Raw genomic sequence first — 14,714 nt, 5'->3', positions numbered from 1 at the left:
TTATTTAATATGTACTTGTTCTCCAAAGTAACCTCCAGTTACTGCCAAGTTCTCTGAAGCGTTAGATCAACTTACAGTCTCACCAGGAGGATATGAAAGTTACCATGTTTCCATGTACGTGAAGTATTAAACCCCTAAACCTATACTTGTCCTAGAGGATAGCTTTGTTGAGCTCAACAGTTAGCTATTAAAAACCATAACTGACCTATGCCCTAACCCTTTGTATACCTCACACCAGAATAGGACTTCTCCCACCTCTCTGAATAAGCCCAGAACAGCATACCTGCTATGTGAATGCAGTTGTAGTCTCTTCTGTCATTTTCCCAAGGGGTATAGCCAAGGCTCAAAAAGTTCCTAACTGATGCTAGATCCTTTCCACTGACCCCAAGCTATCTATTTCCATCTCCTACCAGCCCCTTCTTCAAATTCCGAAAGGATCTGGTCATAGGTCTCTGGGAAGTAAGTATTTAAGCTTAAAAAACAAAACAAACAAAAAAAAAATGGGGCACCTGGGTGGCTCAGTCAGTTAAGCATCCGATTCTTGACTTCTGACTTCAGCTCAGGTCATGATCTCACAGTGTGTGGGTTCAAGCCCCTCATTGGGCTTCATGCTGACAGTGAGGAGCCTGCTTGGTATTCTCTCTCTCTCCTCTCTCTTCCTCCCCACCCTCAAAATAAATAAATAAACTTAAAAAAAAAAAGTGTTGAAATCTGAATCCCTGGTTTTATGGAGCAAATGTAGATTGAGGTAAATGGAGCTCCATTACTATTAAGGAGTGATAATGGCCTGATCTTTACAACTCTGACTATAGCTATAAAACAGTTTTTGTCATTATAATAGCAAAGTAGTCAACACTCAGTGGCTCACAATAACAAACATTTATTGTTGCACTGGTCACCTTCAGCTGGGCTGACGTAGACGCATCTGGCGTGGGCAGCTCTGCTCCAAGTTGTGAATTGGTTGGCTATGGTGTGGATTCAGGTCTGCTCCACATTTTTCCTTCTGGGGCCCAGGGGAGAAGCCAACCAGGGCTTGCTTTTTTGGCAGATCACTGGAGCACAAGAGCATGAGTCCACCAGTCAAGCATATTTAGAGCTGCTATTTCTATCACACCTGTTGATTTCCCAGTGGCCAAAGCATGTCATATGGCCAAGCCCAAAGATAGGAAAATATACTTCATTATAAGAGAGAGGTGGAGGAGGGCTGAGTATTTGCTGAACAATAACCCAGTCCAGTGCAAGGTAGCAGCCCTTGTTTGTAACAAGTCTGTGATTACTAGAACAGTTCTGCTTTCATGACCACCACACAGCAAATATATCGAAACCAGTATCAAGAATTAATGGAATGACAACTAGAATTGAAGTCCTTTTGTGCATGTGTACATGTACATGCTTTTTCTCTCTTTCATATCAAGCACATACTCGCTGGCCATGTAGCCATGTTTTTCTTGCTCCTTTTTCAGTGACAGAGGACAGAGCTATTTGGTTTGGAACATGGCCTCAAGTGTTTCTCCTTTGCAAAAATTGGGAAAAGTAACCTCCTTGGATCTCCTTCCACCTTCCACCAGCCCAATCAGAATCAACTCTCTCCAATTACCCCTTTTCTGAAGCACACTGAATTTAAGAAACTTTTTTGTTTCTCTCCCTTAAATTAGCCAATTTAATAAGTGAAAACGATAGTCCATATCTTCACTATAATGAGAATCTATGTAGTTAGAAAAAGAGATTAAAACTTCTTTGGCTTTTAAAACATCTAAGAAGAGAACTGGGAAATAAGTTGTAGTATATTATTTCAATGGAATATTATACAGTAACTAAAATTTACTGTACAGTATTTACTTTTTGTAACTGAATACATTATAACTAACATTCAACAAGATGTGTCAACCTTACAAATATAATGTTGAATTAAATAAGTAAAGAACAAGAGAATATGTATAAATTCCATTTATATATGAAGTTCAAAAAGCAGGCAAAAAAAAAAAAAACCAAAAAACCAAACAAACTAGTGTTTGGGGATGCAAACTTGGGTGGAAGAACTATAAAGAAAAGCAAGAAAAGGGCACTTTGGAGGCTCAGTAGATTGAGCGTCCAACCCTTGATTTTGGCTCAGATCACGATCCCAGGGCAGTGATATTGAGCCCTCTGTCAGGCTCCACACTGAGCGTGGAGCCTGCTTGAGATTCTCTTTGTCTCCTTCTGCCCCTCCCTCCCACTCGTGCTCTCTCTAAAAGAAAAAAAAAAGAAAAGTAAGCAAATTATTTTCATCGAAGTGGGGATAGTGATTACCTTTGCTGGGGACATTAATTATTGGGAGGGGGAGAAGGAGTCTTCTCAGTTGCAAGCAACAATCCATTTCTTGACATTGGTGGTGATTACATGGATGTTGATAAGTCATCAGAGCTATACATGTCTGTTCCTTGAACTTTTTTCTATAAATATTATATTTCACTGTAGAAATGCCTCAGGATTCCAAGATATTTGGTCTCATAAACTTAATCTCACATGCCATAAAATTTAATAACAGATTTTGTCTCTAGTTTCAACTCTTGGTTAATTCTGTCCACAAACTTTCAGTGCCTTCCCTGTGTCTGTGTTCCTCTTGATAACTTTTGTGGACACATTGTCTGTCCACACTGGATAGGTAGATTTCCTTCTGACCCTCATATTTGTGATTAAAGTTAAATGTTAGATGACATCAAAGCCCATTCACCTTTGTCCATGTCTAGTAATTGTGCCCTAGCCATCTACATTTCTTTTAGGTACTCATTTGGTCTTAAGAGAGACTGAATGAAGACATGCGCTGGAAAAAATCCATAGGTAGTACTAGAAAAACAGTTCAACTTTTAATGACTCAGTAATGCTTGGTTTTCATGTATATAAAGACACTCCTTGATAAAAAAAAAAAAATCTCAGTTCCTTGGTAGGATCAAAGAAAAATGCAAATAAGAAACAGCTCAGTATATATGGTCAATAAGAAAACTAGATAGGGTTGCCTGGGTGGCTCAGTCGGTTGAGCTTCCGACTTCGGCTCAGGTCATGATCTTACGGTCTGTGCGTTCGAGCCCCGTGTCAGGCTCTGTGCTGACAGCTCAGAGCCTGGACCCGGCTTCAGATTCTGTGTCTCCCTCTCTCTCTCTGACCCTCCCCTGTTCATGCTCTGTCTCTCTCTGTCTCAAAAATAAATAAACATTAAAAAAAAAAAAAAGAAAAGAAAACTAGATAGAGGTAGGTCAGGCATGATAAGTGAGCAGAGGTTCCTCTTTTCTGGGCCCCCAGATTTGTAAACTTAATGTTTATTCTCCCTTCTTTTGTATCATATCTCTAGATCTCCTGTTTTACAACCAGTTTTCTTACTGTATCTCAAAACAAGGTTAAGGTAAGAGAGACTCCTTAATCTGCTACCACAGTATCTTAATTACACTTTCACACATAGGTGTTTTTGTGAAAGGTTAGTCTTTACAAGCCTTTTCAACTCTATTGTTTATAATTGTTAATGGGTGTGAATGGGGAATGGGTCACCCTAATTACCTGATTGTTCCTACTGAGTGACAGTTAACCCTCCCCATGAGTTGGATCTGTTAACTCTAGACCAAGTATATGACTACTCAGATAGACAGACTGCATGCTCTTGCATCTGAATTTTTTTTTCCTCAGGGCTGTAAGATCATATTGGATATTGTCTCGGTTATTTACTTCTAAAAATATTGCATTTTACCAATCATCTGTAGTCTAGGAATCAGGATAGCATTCACAGTGACAATATACTGATAAAAATATAAATCTCTCTGATAATTTTAATTAAACAGAATAAACCAAAAGGAAAAAAATAAACGTTTCTGAACCTTCACACATCAAATATAAAACTTCTGAAGTCATACGTACTCCTGAAAACACTGAGTTTCTTTAAAAAGTGATTGTCAAGATGGGGCACCTGGGTGGCTCAGTCAATTAAGCATATGGCTTTGGCTCAGATCATGATCTCATGGTTTGTGGGTTCGAGCCCCGCATCAGGCTCTGGGCTGACAGCTCAGAGCCTGGAGCCTGCTTTGGATTCTGTGTCTCCCTCTTTCTCTGTTTCCGCACCCCCCCACCCCCACTTGTACTCTGTCTCTTTCTCTCTCAAAAAATAAATAAACATGAAAAAAAAATTTTAAGTGATTGTCAAAGTAATCAAAGTCCTTCTGAATTTCTTAGAAAAATTAGGAAAATTTGAAACTAACATTTATTGCTAATAAATTATATGAAGGGAGGGATCCTGTCTATCTTATTCACTTCTATATCCTGGGACATAATGCCTGGCACATTGTAGATGTTCAAAAAATCTTTTTAAATGAATGAATGAATGTTCAGTGTGGGTTAGCAACATTATATATGTGATCTCATTTAATCTTCATAATAATGCTATATAGATGAGGAAATTGAGTCTTAAAAGGGAAGAAAGGTTGCCCAAGGTCACACAACCAGAAAATGGCAAAGATGGGAATCAAACTATAATGTGCCTAATGCTAAATCTACATTTGTTTAGTGATGACACACGTTTTAGCAAAGACTGCCAGTTGCCTACACAAACAGCCATTTCTCTCCTCATCCTTAATTATAACTATAATTTTGTTTTAGTGCGCTTTCCCTTCAGGTGACTCAGTTATATCCTGATGGTATTGGTCTAAGCCAAAATAATGCCCCCATTCCCCATGTCTGTGACCAGTTTAGGGGTTTGGAATTTGATCTGGCTTTGGCCCGTGAGATTGGAAGGAACTATAGTAAAACCTTGGATTGTGAGTAACTTGTTCTGTGAGTGTTCCGCAAGATGCGCAAACATTTCTAATACGCTTTAACTTGATAAACGAGAAATGCCTTGCAATACTAGTAGTACGTGATGCCTACTGTCACCTGATCACAACTGAGCCAATGGTTCTTCTCTCTCTATCTCTCTCTCTTTCTCTCTCTGTCTCGCTGCGGGATTGTGGGTGATCGTCTCCCATGCTTGGGTGCGCTGTCTCATGCTGCAGTGTTTGGCAGCAATGAGTGATTTTTGAGAATATTGGAAGGTGCTCACAACGGGCGCTAGTGTATTTTTGGTCACTTCAAAGCACCTATGGACAGTTCTTTGCTTTTCCATACAAGAGTAAGCTCAGGAATGCTTTGCTTCATTCTAGGTCAGGCTGCCTGCAGATATAGACCCTTTCCTCTGCTGCCTTATTGCCCGTTACATTAAATACAGTACATGACAAGAGTTTATTAATGCTGTACTGTAGTCAACGTCTGTGTGAGCATATACAATGGTCCCCATGCAGAAAAAGATTGAAAAGAAAGTCAGTAAGAAGAAGGACATGATTATGGTGGAAGTTAAGAAAGAAATCATTGAGAAGTACGAATGAGGTATGTGAGTGGCCGAAATTGCAAGATTTTATAAGAAGTCTATGTTTGTATCTCCTCTGGAGAGGAGGAGGAGAAAAAGGTGAAGGAATCCCCCACTTCAAATGAGATTAGGGAGATGTGTCAAATGTGGGAACAGTGCAAAATTTTGTAAAACAGCACCCCCCGAATAAGGCTCTGGCAGTGAGAGTAATTAATCTGTTTAATGACAATGCAATGTCACGTTTCCATGAAATCCTCAAAAGAAGGAAGAAGCAAGTGTCATTGGATAGGTTCCTTGTTAAAGTTGCAGGAGAAGAAAACAATTCCACTCTGCCAACAGATAGCAGTGATTCTGTTAGTGATCATGAAAGTCGTCCTACACAACAAGCTTCCTCTTTCTTGTCTCCCTCACACTGGCCGTAAAGGTTTTTAAAGGTAAGTGCTGGTTAATTTGTTTGTTTTTTTGTATTTTGTATTTTGTTTACTATTTTGTATTATATTACAGTATTGTAATTTTTTAAAAAAATTTTTAATGTTTATTTATTTTTGAGAGAGAGAGAGACAGACAGAGTGCAAGCAGGGGAGGGGCAGAGAGAGAGGGAGACAGAGAATATGAAGCAGCCTCCAGGCTCTGAGCTGTCAGCACAGAGCCTGAAGTGGGGCCTGAACTCAACGAGACTTCTTCGAGCCATGAGATCATGACCTAAGCTGAAGTCGGCAGCTGAACCAACTGAACCACCCAGGCACCCCATGTAATTGTTTTAAATGAATATTTTTGGGTTGTGGAATGAATCACCTGAGTTTCCATTATTTCTTTTGGGGAAATTCTCTTAGATACACAAACGCTTTGGATTACAATCATGTTTCTGGAATGAATTATGTTTGCAAACCAAGGTTGTACTGTACTGTGATGGTAGGGGTGGGGGAAGGTTCTGGAAAAGGATTTTTGTTGCCTTTTTAACAAAGAAATAGAAGAGAGAAAGACCTTTCTCTATTAAGCGTTGGTATATGGGGATGTGATATGTAGAGCTGCTAAATCCACTCTTGCCTCCAGAAGAGCTAAAAGACAGTCTTAGGTGTTTAATATATTGTTGGGCTTCCAGTAAGTGGTAGCAATCAATCAAATTCTCGGTTTTGGTGAGCCAGTTACTTGAGAGCTTGAGTTGCCAGCTACCTGGAGTGTCAGTCACTCTGTAATACTGACCCCATCAAAACTAACTCCACTAGTTTTAAAAACCTGTATTCTAAATGGATGTATAAAATGAAATGCTACTGTAGTTTTTACCATTATTTTATGGAAATGGGATGTCTTTGCTTATTCATTAATCCATGAACCATTTACTGGTGCCAGGAACATGGCAAGTACTTAAAAAGAGATAACACACATAGAAGAACAAAGAGAGACACCCAGGCAGCCTACTCAGGAAGAGGAAGGGTCAGGGAAGTCTCTACCCCAGAGTTGACGAGAAGTAACACTTGAAGTGAACCATAACAGATCAACAGGAGTTACCCAGGTAGAAAAAGAAGAAAAAGGGCAATCCTTGCAAAGGAGGTAGCATATGAGATGCATGAGGTCTGAGAGAATATGGCACATTCAAGGAAGGACAAGTAACTGAGTGTGTAAGGTGCAGGCTGGAAGAATTGGGAAAGCAGTTTAGAGAGGTAAACACGGCCTAGTCACAGAGGGCCTTGGGGTCAAGCTATGGGGTCAGTCCTCCATCAGGAAGCAGTAGGGAGTTCCCGAAGGGAATTAAGTATGTAGGGAACATGATGGTACTTGAATTTTTAGGAAGATTACTTTGGTAGCTGAGAGGAGAATGTTTTGGAGATGGTAAAAGAGATGGGTAGAGATGATGAGAGAAGAAATCAAGCAGGGCTTTTAGATTCAAAAGATATTTAGGCAGTGGTTCAGGTGGAACTTGGTGACTTGATATGAGAGAAGAGCAGGGGAGCAGGAGGTTTGCAAAGAAATGCAGGGCTCGCGAGGGGAATGGCGAGCTGGGCTGAGAAGCGAGACCATGAGTTAATGGTTCCTATACATATGGTTGAGTGATTTACTTAGTGTGGTGTTAGAAGCAAAGAACGCTGAACTGATCCACATTTGGGTAAGTATTGCAGAAGGAAAAAAAGGGCAAGAAGAGTGAGAAGCTGAAGATGTTATTTAAGAGGTTACAGTGCTGAACCAAAGCAAGATGGCAATGGAAGCAAAACCAGAAAAAAGCACGTGACATGTGGAGTGAGTGGGATAAGACTTCAGTCACAATCCTGATGGATAAGCAGGCATTATTGGAGCAATGAGGATAATGGCAGTTTGTGGTAAGAAAGTTGAATGGTATGGTTTAAGATCTTACAGGTGGAGTAGCTGCAGGTACTAATAAGGAAAAGGGGTGAGTTGTCGATATCTGTGTGGAGATGAGGGGCATTGGAGACGAAGAAGCCAAAGCACTGGGTGTTGGAAGGGCCATCCGCATGAACTCTGAAGACAGCAGGATTATGGCAGATTTGGGGTAGAGAGAAAAATCATAGGCCATGCTCCAAAATCTCTGATACTAATCAGAGAGTGATGAGAGGAACAGCAAGTGATGGAGGATAGAAAATTTGAGAGGCACAAGTTTCAGAGGAAGAATTTTGACAGGAGATTGGCAGAATATTGAATAGGCAGGTGGTAATTGTTATTTAGCACCTACTGTGCGCCAGGTTCTGTTCTAAGTGCTTTACAGATACTAAGCTCATTTAATTCTCACCTCTGAGGTAAGTACTATTATTAGCCCCCATTTTACAAGTGAGGAAACTGAGGCTCTGTGACATTTAATATCTTGCTCAAGGTGCATAGTCATGCTTCCATCCAGGTGATTTGGCTCCATAGTCCACACTCTTAACAATGTCATTGTACTGCTGATTCTGTTGAACAAACCCAGCCAACCCCTATTGTTAGGTGGAAAGTTCAGGAACAAACAACCTCTACTTAAGGGTGTAGGAAAGAGGTAGTGTTTGTGGTAGGGAGCCATTCAAAAAAGGCAGAACATGACTGGTCCTTGATAGCATCAACTTCTTTATGTTTTCCAGAGTTTATTTTATTTTGCATTTAAACATAATAGTATGCCTTTGAACTATGGGCTAATACGTAAACTCCCTCAGACATTTTTAGAAGTGGCAGTAGACTTTTAAAATAAATAGCTACATTAATATTAACTGTAAGGGCTCAGTTACGTAAAGGAATTAATTTTTCATGTTGCAGAGAACTGAGATACATTCTGAGAATGGCAATGAAGACAAGAAAACATGTAATCTTGAAAGATACGTGGTTCCAGTTTTTTCCCTGGTGTTACTAAGCTTTATAGCAAACCAGTTTATTTGAGGTTCATGCTATTTTTTGGAAGAAATTCTCCCATTTTTCTTTTTTTAATTTTTGTTACCTACCAGGCACTAACATAAAAACAAAGAGCCCAAGAATGTTAGAAGGCATTATAATCCAAAGGAGAAGCCTATTTTGCTTGGCTCGTATGAAGTTCTATTTATTTTCTTAGAATTAAGGCCCAAAGAATCTTGAATAAAGTGCTAATCCTACAAAGCACTGACAAAGCAGCTTCCTTGTTTTACAGAGCTGCTACTCTTCATGACAATTCTGGCTTTAAGAAGTGTAGACATGAGGAAAATACGGATTTATACAAAAGGAAATTTATGATGTAATTATAGAGAGAGATGGAGAGAGAGACGGAGAAAGAGAATCCCAAACGGGTTCTGCACCATCAGCACAGAGCTGGATGTGGGGCTTCATCCCACAAACCGTGAGCTCATGACCTGAGCTGAAATGAAGACTTGGATGCCCAACCAGCAGAGACACCCAGACCCCCCTAAATTCTTTTCCTTTTTTTCTTTAAAAATTTTTTTTGGTTAATGTGTATTTATTTTTGAGAGAGGGACAGAGCCCAAGCAGGAGAGGGCAGAGAGAGGGAGACACAGAATCCGAAGCAGGCTCCAGGCTCTGAGCTGTCAGCATAGAGCCTGACATGGGGCTCCAACTCACAAACCATATCATGAGTTGAAGTTGGATGCTTAACTGACTGGTCCACTCAGGCGACCCCCTAAATTCTTTTCTTGAATTAGTTTTTCTAGCCATATATTTCTAGGACTTTGTTGTTGTATTTTTTCAAATTTACTACCATGAGTGAATAATTACATAATCATTCTATATTTTAATCTCTTTTGCATCTAAAGTAATGCCCCCTTGTTGTGATTTTGTTTGTCCTTTCTGGGTTTTTCTCATGATCTAGCCTTGCTAAAGTTTTGTTGTGGTGGTGGTGGTGGTTTTTCATTTTTATTATTCATTCAAAGACTAATACCTGGGTTTTTAATTTATTTATTGTATATTTACTTTTTATCTCATTAATTTCTGCTCTTGCCTTTATTACTTCTACTTTTTGTGTGTCTGTTTTGCTGATCTCTTCCTAACTTCTTATGCTGAGTGCTTAGCTCATTAATTTTCCATCTTTTTTCTTTTCTCATATAATGAGTTGGGGCTATAAATACTTCTCTTAGTGCTGTAATGCCAACATTCTGCATGTTAATTTTATGGGTTTTTTATTCTTTTATGTTCCCTTTTTACTCATGAGTTACTTGGATTTTTTGTATATTTTAAAATTTCCAAATTTTTATGGTTTCTACTTATTTTGCTATTGGTTTCTAATCTAATTATATTATGATAAAAAATAATAAATGATACTGGGTTGTTTTTTTTTTGAAATTTGTTGAGATTTACTTTATAGCTTAGTATGTGGTTAGTCTCCTAGACATTTCTTGTATGCTTGAAAAAAATGTGTATTCTCTAATTGGCAAGTGTAGATACATATATGTGTGTGTTTTCTAATAGGCAAATGTGTATACACACACAGAGACACACACACACACACACACACACACACGCACACACAAGTTCAAACTTGCTGATATATTGTCTAGATCTTCTGTGTTCCAACTGATTTGATTTGTTTTGTTTTCCTTTTTGGCTGTTTGAACTATTATTTGCTAAGAGACTATCATAGCATAATAGATTTTTCAATTTCTTGTTATAATTATTTCAGTTTTTCTCTCCATACTTTGAAGTTGTGTTTTTAAATGCACATTTCCAAACTTGTGAATTTAGCCTTTTGTCATTATGCAGAAATTTTACTTTTATATCTGTTGATGCTTTTTTTCATTAAGAGAGGAAATATTTGCAAAATACCTGTCTGATAAAAGATTGTTATCCAAAATATACAATGAACTATTAAAACTCAACAATAATAAAACAAACAACCCAATTAAACTATGACCGAAAGACCTTACAAAACACCACACCAAAGAAGATAAACAAATGGCAATGAGCATATGAAAAGATGCTCAATATCATATGTCATTAGGGAAATGCAAATTAAAACAATGAGATACCAGAACACTGACCACACTAAATGCTGGTGCGGATGTCTGCAACAGGAACTCTGTGTCGTTGCTGGTGGGAATGCAAAATGGTACAGCCACTTTGGAAGACAGTTTGGCAGTTACTTACAAACTAAGCATACTCTTACCATATGATTCAACAATTGTGTTTCTTGATATTTACCCAAATGGGTTGAAAACTTATGTTCACATAATATCCTGCACACAGATATTTATGGCAGTTTTATTCATAGTTGCCGAAACTTGGAAGCAACGAAGATATCCTTCGATAGGTGAATAGATAGGTACACTATGGTCCATCAGACAGTGAAATAGTATTCAGTACTAAAAAGAAATGAGCTATCAAGCCATGAAAACACATGAATGAAGGAACCTTAAATGCATATTACTAACTGAAAGAAGCCAATCTGAAAGGGCTACATACTGTTACGATTCCAAGTATATGCATTTGGCAAAGGCAAAACTATGGAGATAGTAAAAAGATCAGTGGTTGCCAGGGCTGAGTGGTGGGGGTGGGTAGGGATGAATAGGTGAAGCACAGAGGATTTTCAGTATTCTATATAATACTATAATGGTAGATACATGTCATTATACATTTGTGCAAACCCATAAAATGCACACAAGAGTGAACCTTACTGTAAACTATGAATTTTGATTTTGGTGATAATGAACCACTGCAGGTTTGTTGATTTTTAAAAATGTACCACTCTCGTACAGGATATTGATAGTGGGAAGGCTGTGTATGTGTAGGGGTAAAGGATATATAGAAACTCTGTATTTTTTTTTGCTCAATTTTACTGTGAACCTAAAACTGCCCTAAAAAATAAAGTCTGAAAAATTAACTGTCAGTTTGGCTGTCCTTTAATGATAATGAGTCTTCTCTTTTCTGGCTTCTTTTGTCTTTGGTATTCTATAATTTCACCATGTTATGTTATGTTCACCATGTATCCATTCCTTCTTTGTATGGAATTCATTGGATTTCTTATATCAGAGAATTTGTTCTTTCATTCTTTCCAGAAATTTGTAAGCCACTATCTGTCTAAATAATTTCTTTTTCCTTTTTCCTTTCTTCTTTAACTCCACGTGGAAGCTTTGAGACTCTTACTCTTCCCCAAAATAAGAATCACTTGTTAGAGTCACTTCATCTTTATCAAAAGCCATAGTATAAACATATTCTGTAGAGGAGTTTCTGGACTTGCCCTTATAAAATCCACCTGGACCATGACCTTCCTGAATTATCCTCTGTTGTGAAAATACAATTGCTTAGAGTTTTAAAAAATACAATAACACAATATAATATTTTACATTGACGGATTCATTGGTGGTACTCGAGGCAACCTGATATTTAGCAATATGGCCAAGTTCTCAATTATCTGTAATATCACTGAAACTTGAGATTATCCAGTTTTGTTGGTCATGGACAATGCTAGAATGTTCCATGATGGAAAAGGGGTGAGTAGTGTCACCAGTCAATGCTATCTACAGATAGTTACTGGAAATTTTGGCCATCACAAATTGATAACTAGTTTCTAGAACTGCCAGTGTATAGCATGAGTATAAAACTAATATTTAAAAGTGATTTACAATTCAGATTTATCATTTGATTTTAAAAATCCTCCTTTTCACTCATTAATAAAGAGACAAGATGACTAATCTGCTAGTCATAGGCCACTGTGAAGTCATAAAAAATAGAGAAATGGATAAGCTGATTCATAGCTAGTGAAGGTCCCCATCTGGAAATACTTGAAAGATTATCAGAATAAATATTCAAATGCCTCTGATTTGGTTTATTTCTTATCATTTGGAAGAACATATCCTGAATTAGAACCTGCAGGTAAGTACCTAGTAATAGCATTCAGTATGGCTGCATCTATTTTTGCCAGATCACCTGGTAAAGTGAGTGAAACCTGTTATTGCCAAAGATCTCAGTTTTACCAAGAACTTGCAATAGCAGGAAGCATGGGCAAGCTGTGAACCCTCTGTATGCTAAAATAACAGTGGCACAGTGTAATCAGTAATTTTTGCCTTGGTAACCTTGAGCAAGAAAAACTAATCAGCAGTTTTAAGCAGGCTGGACAGGATGGGAGGAGAGTGAAGATTTTTTTTTTTTTAGGATGGGACAGCTTGAAGGTAAAATAGTCCTATCCCAGAATATATGCAGAATACCATGCCAGTTGATATGTATTGCCTACCTACTCTGTGAAACTTGGTTCCAGTTCTCACAGCACTTACATTGGTCATGAACAGGAACAAGAGTAATTGCAAGGGCAGCTTTGAAAAATAACAAATAATAAAACTCTTAAGTTTAATACATTTACTGAGAGCTTGTATGTTGCAGGCACTGACTGTGCTAGGCATTAGGACACAAAGAAGAAAAAGACATGGCTCCACCCTCATATAATCATGTAAACTAATGCAGTCATATAAATCAGTCTGAGACATGCTATTCTAGATTTCCCGTCATAGTATGAGTTGACTGTACATTGGTGTGTGAGCCAGATTTACCACACCCTGATTTAAAAAAAAAAAAAAATGAAGCTGACATTGCTTTTGACACAGAAAGCTCCTTTGTAAGGTGCTGGCAGTTGAGAAAAGGTGTGCCTCACACCTGATTCAGTTCTGAGACAGGGTGAGGAAGCTGGAAATGCTTTTCCAGGGAGACTGTACTGATGAGGCAGCCATCAGTCATCAATCCAGAAGAAACAAAGAGTCTTTGATTTAGTGTCAGCTACAAGGCCATACTTGTTTATGCTTCTTCAACTTCGTCTACCCAGACTACCAGATGGAGTTCATTGCCACTCATTCCTCACCAACAGCAAGCAGAAGCAGGAACTGCTGAGAGAGAAATGCTTGTGCAGAAGCAGAGGAGAAGAGAAGTTAGAAGAAAGTTCTATGGTTTTTGTTGTTGTTTTTTAAACTAAGAGATGACAAACCATATGCTCCATGTAGTTCCAAAAAAGCTTCAGAAACAGAGCTTCTAAGGTGGGAGTAAAGAACTGACCAGTTAATATTCCAATTAAACCAAATTATAAGCACAAACTTCCTTTTTCATAAAATCTTTTTTTCTCATTTCCTGGTTTAAAAATGTTTTTTTTTCAGGTTGCTATCCACATTAATGAAGAACACGTTGAAACCTTTCACGAAGATCTCAATTTTTACACTGGACACATTGGCTTCACCAAATTTACCCAAGATAGGTGATGACCTAAAGGTATGTTCATTTTCTCTATCTGATATTTTCTGCCAAAGCTGTTGTTCTATTTTTCATTACTTATTCTTTCTTTTTGGTATCTACAAAGATGATATGGCAGGTATGTAGGATATTTTGGCAGGAAATACTAATGTGGTTTATTTGAGGTCAGTGCATGGAAATACCTGGATATGACATACAGGGCAGAGCTGGGAGTATAGTTCATGAAAAATACTGACTATAATAGCTCCTACTCTTATCCGTGGGGATATGATCCGTGGGGATCCGTGGGTATGTTCCAAACCCCCTGTGGATGGCTGAAACTGCGAATAGTACTGAACACTTACATGTACTATGTTTTTTCCTACATATACATACCTATGATAAAGTTTAACTTATAAACTAGGCACAGTAAGAGATTAACAACAATAATAAAATAGAACAATTGTAACACTATATTGTAATAAAAGTTAGGTGAATGTGGTCTCTCTCAAAAATCTTACTGCACTGTACTCACCCTTCTTGTGATGATGTGAGATGATAAAATAGCTATGTGATGAGATACAATGAGGTGAATGATACAGACATTGTGAAGTAGCATGAGGTACTACTGACCTACTGAAGACAAGTTGGAAAGAGGATCACCTACTGCTGGATGCTGGGGTTGACCACAGGCAACTGAAACCATGGGAAGCGAAACCAGAGATAAAGGGGGAACTTCTGTACA

At 38.3% G+C, this 14,714-nt stretch overlaps 1 protein-coding gene across 2 annotated transcripts in view; it reads left to right on the top strand.

Moving 5' to 3' along the window:
* The window catches only part of LRAT (lecithin retinol acyltransferase), a 100,781-nt gene that overhangs the window by 41,979 nt on the left and 44,088 nt on the right, over positions 1-14,714 (top strand). For both annotated transcript variants that reach the window (XM_043566951.1, XM_043566959.1), the window contains 2 exons: positions 13,572-13,779; positions 13,897-14,008. The gene's annotated coding sequence lies outside the window, so the exon portion shown is untranslated. The remainder of the gene's footprint in view (positions 1-13,571; positions 13,780-13,896; positions 14,009-14,714) is intronic.

This window comes from Prionailurus bengalensis, chromosome B1 (genome assembly GCF_016509475.1).
Source record: "Prionailurus bengalensis isolate Pbe53 chromosome B1, Fcat_Pben_1.1_paternal_pri, whole genome shotgun sequence".
Lineage (NCBI taxonomy): Eukaryota > Metazoa > Chordata > Mammalia > Carnivora > Felidae > Prionailurus > Prionailurus bengalensis.
The sequence above is the reverse complement of the archived record's forward strand: the minus strand, read 5'-3'. Positions and strand labels throughout refer to the sequence as shown.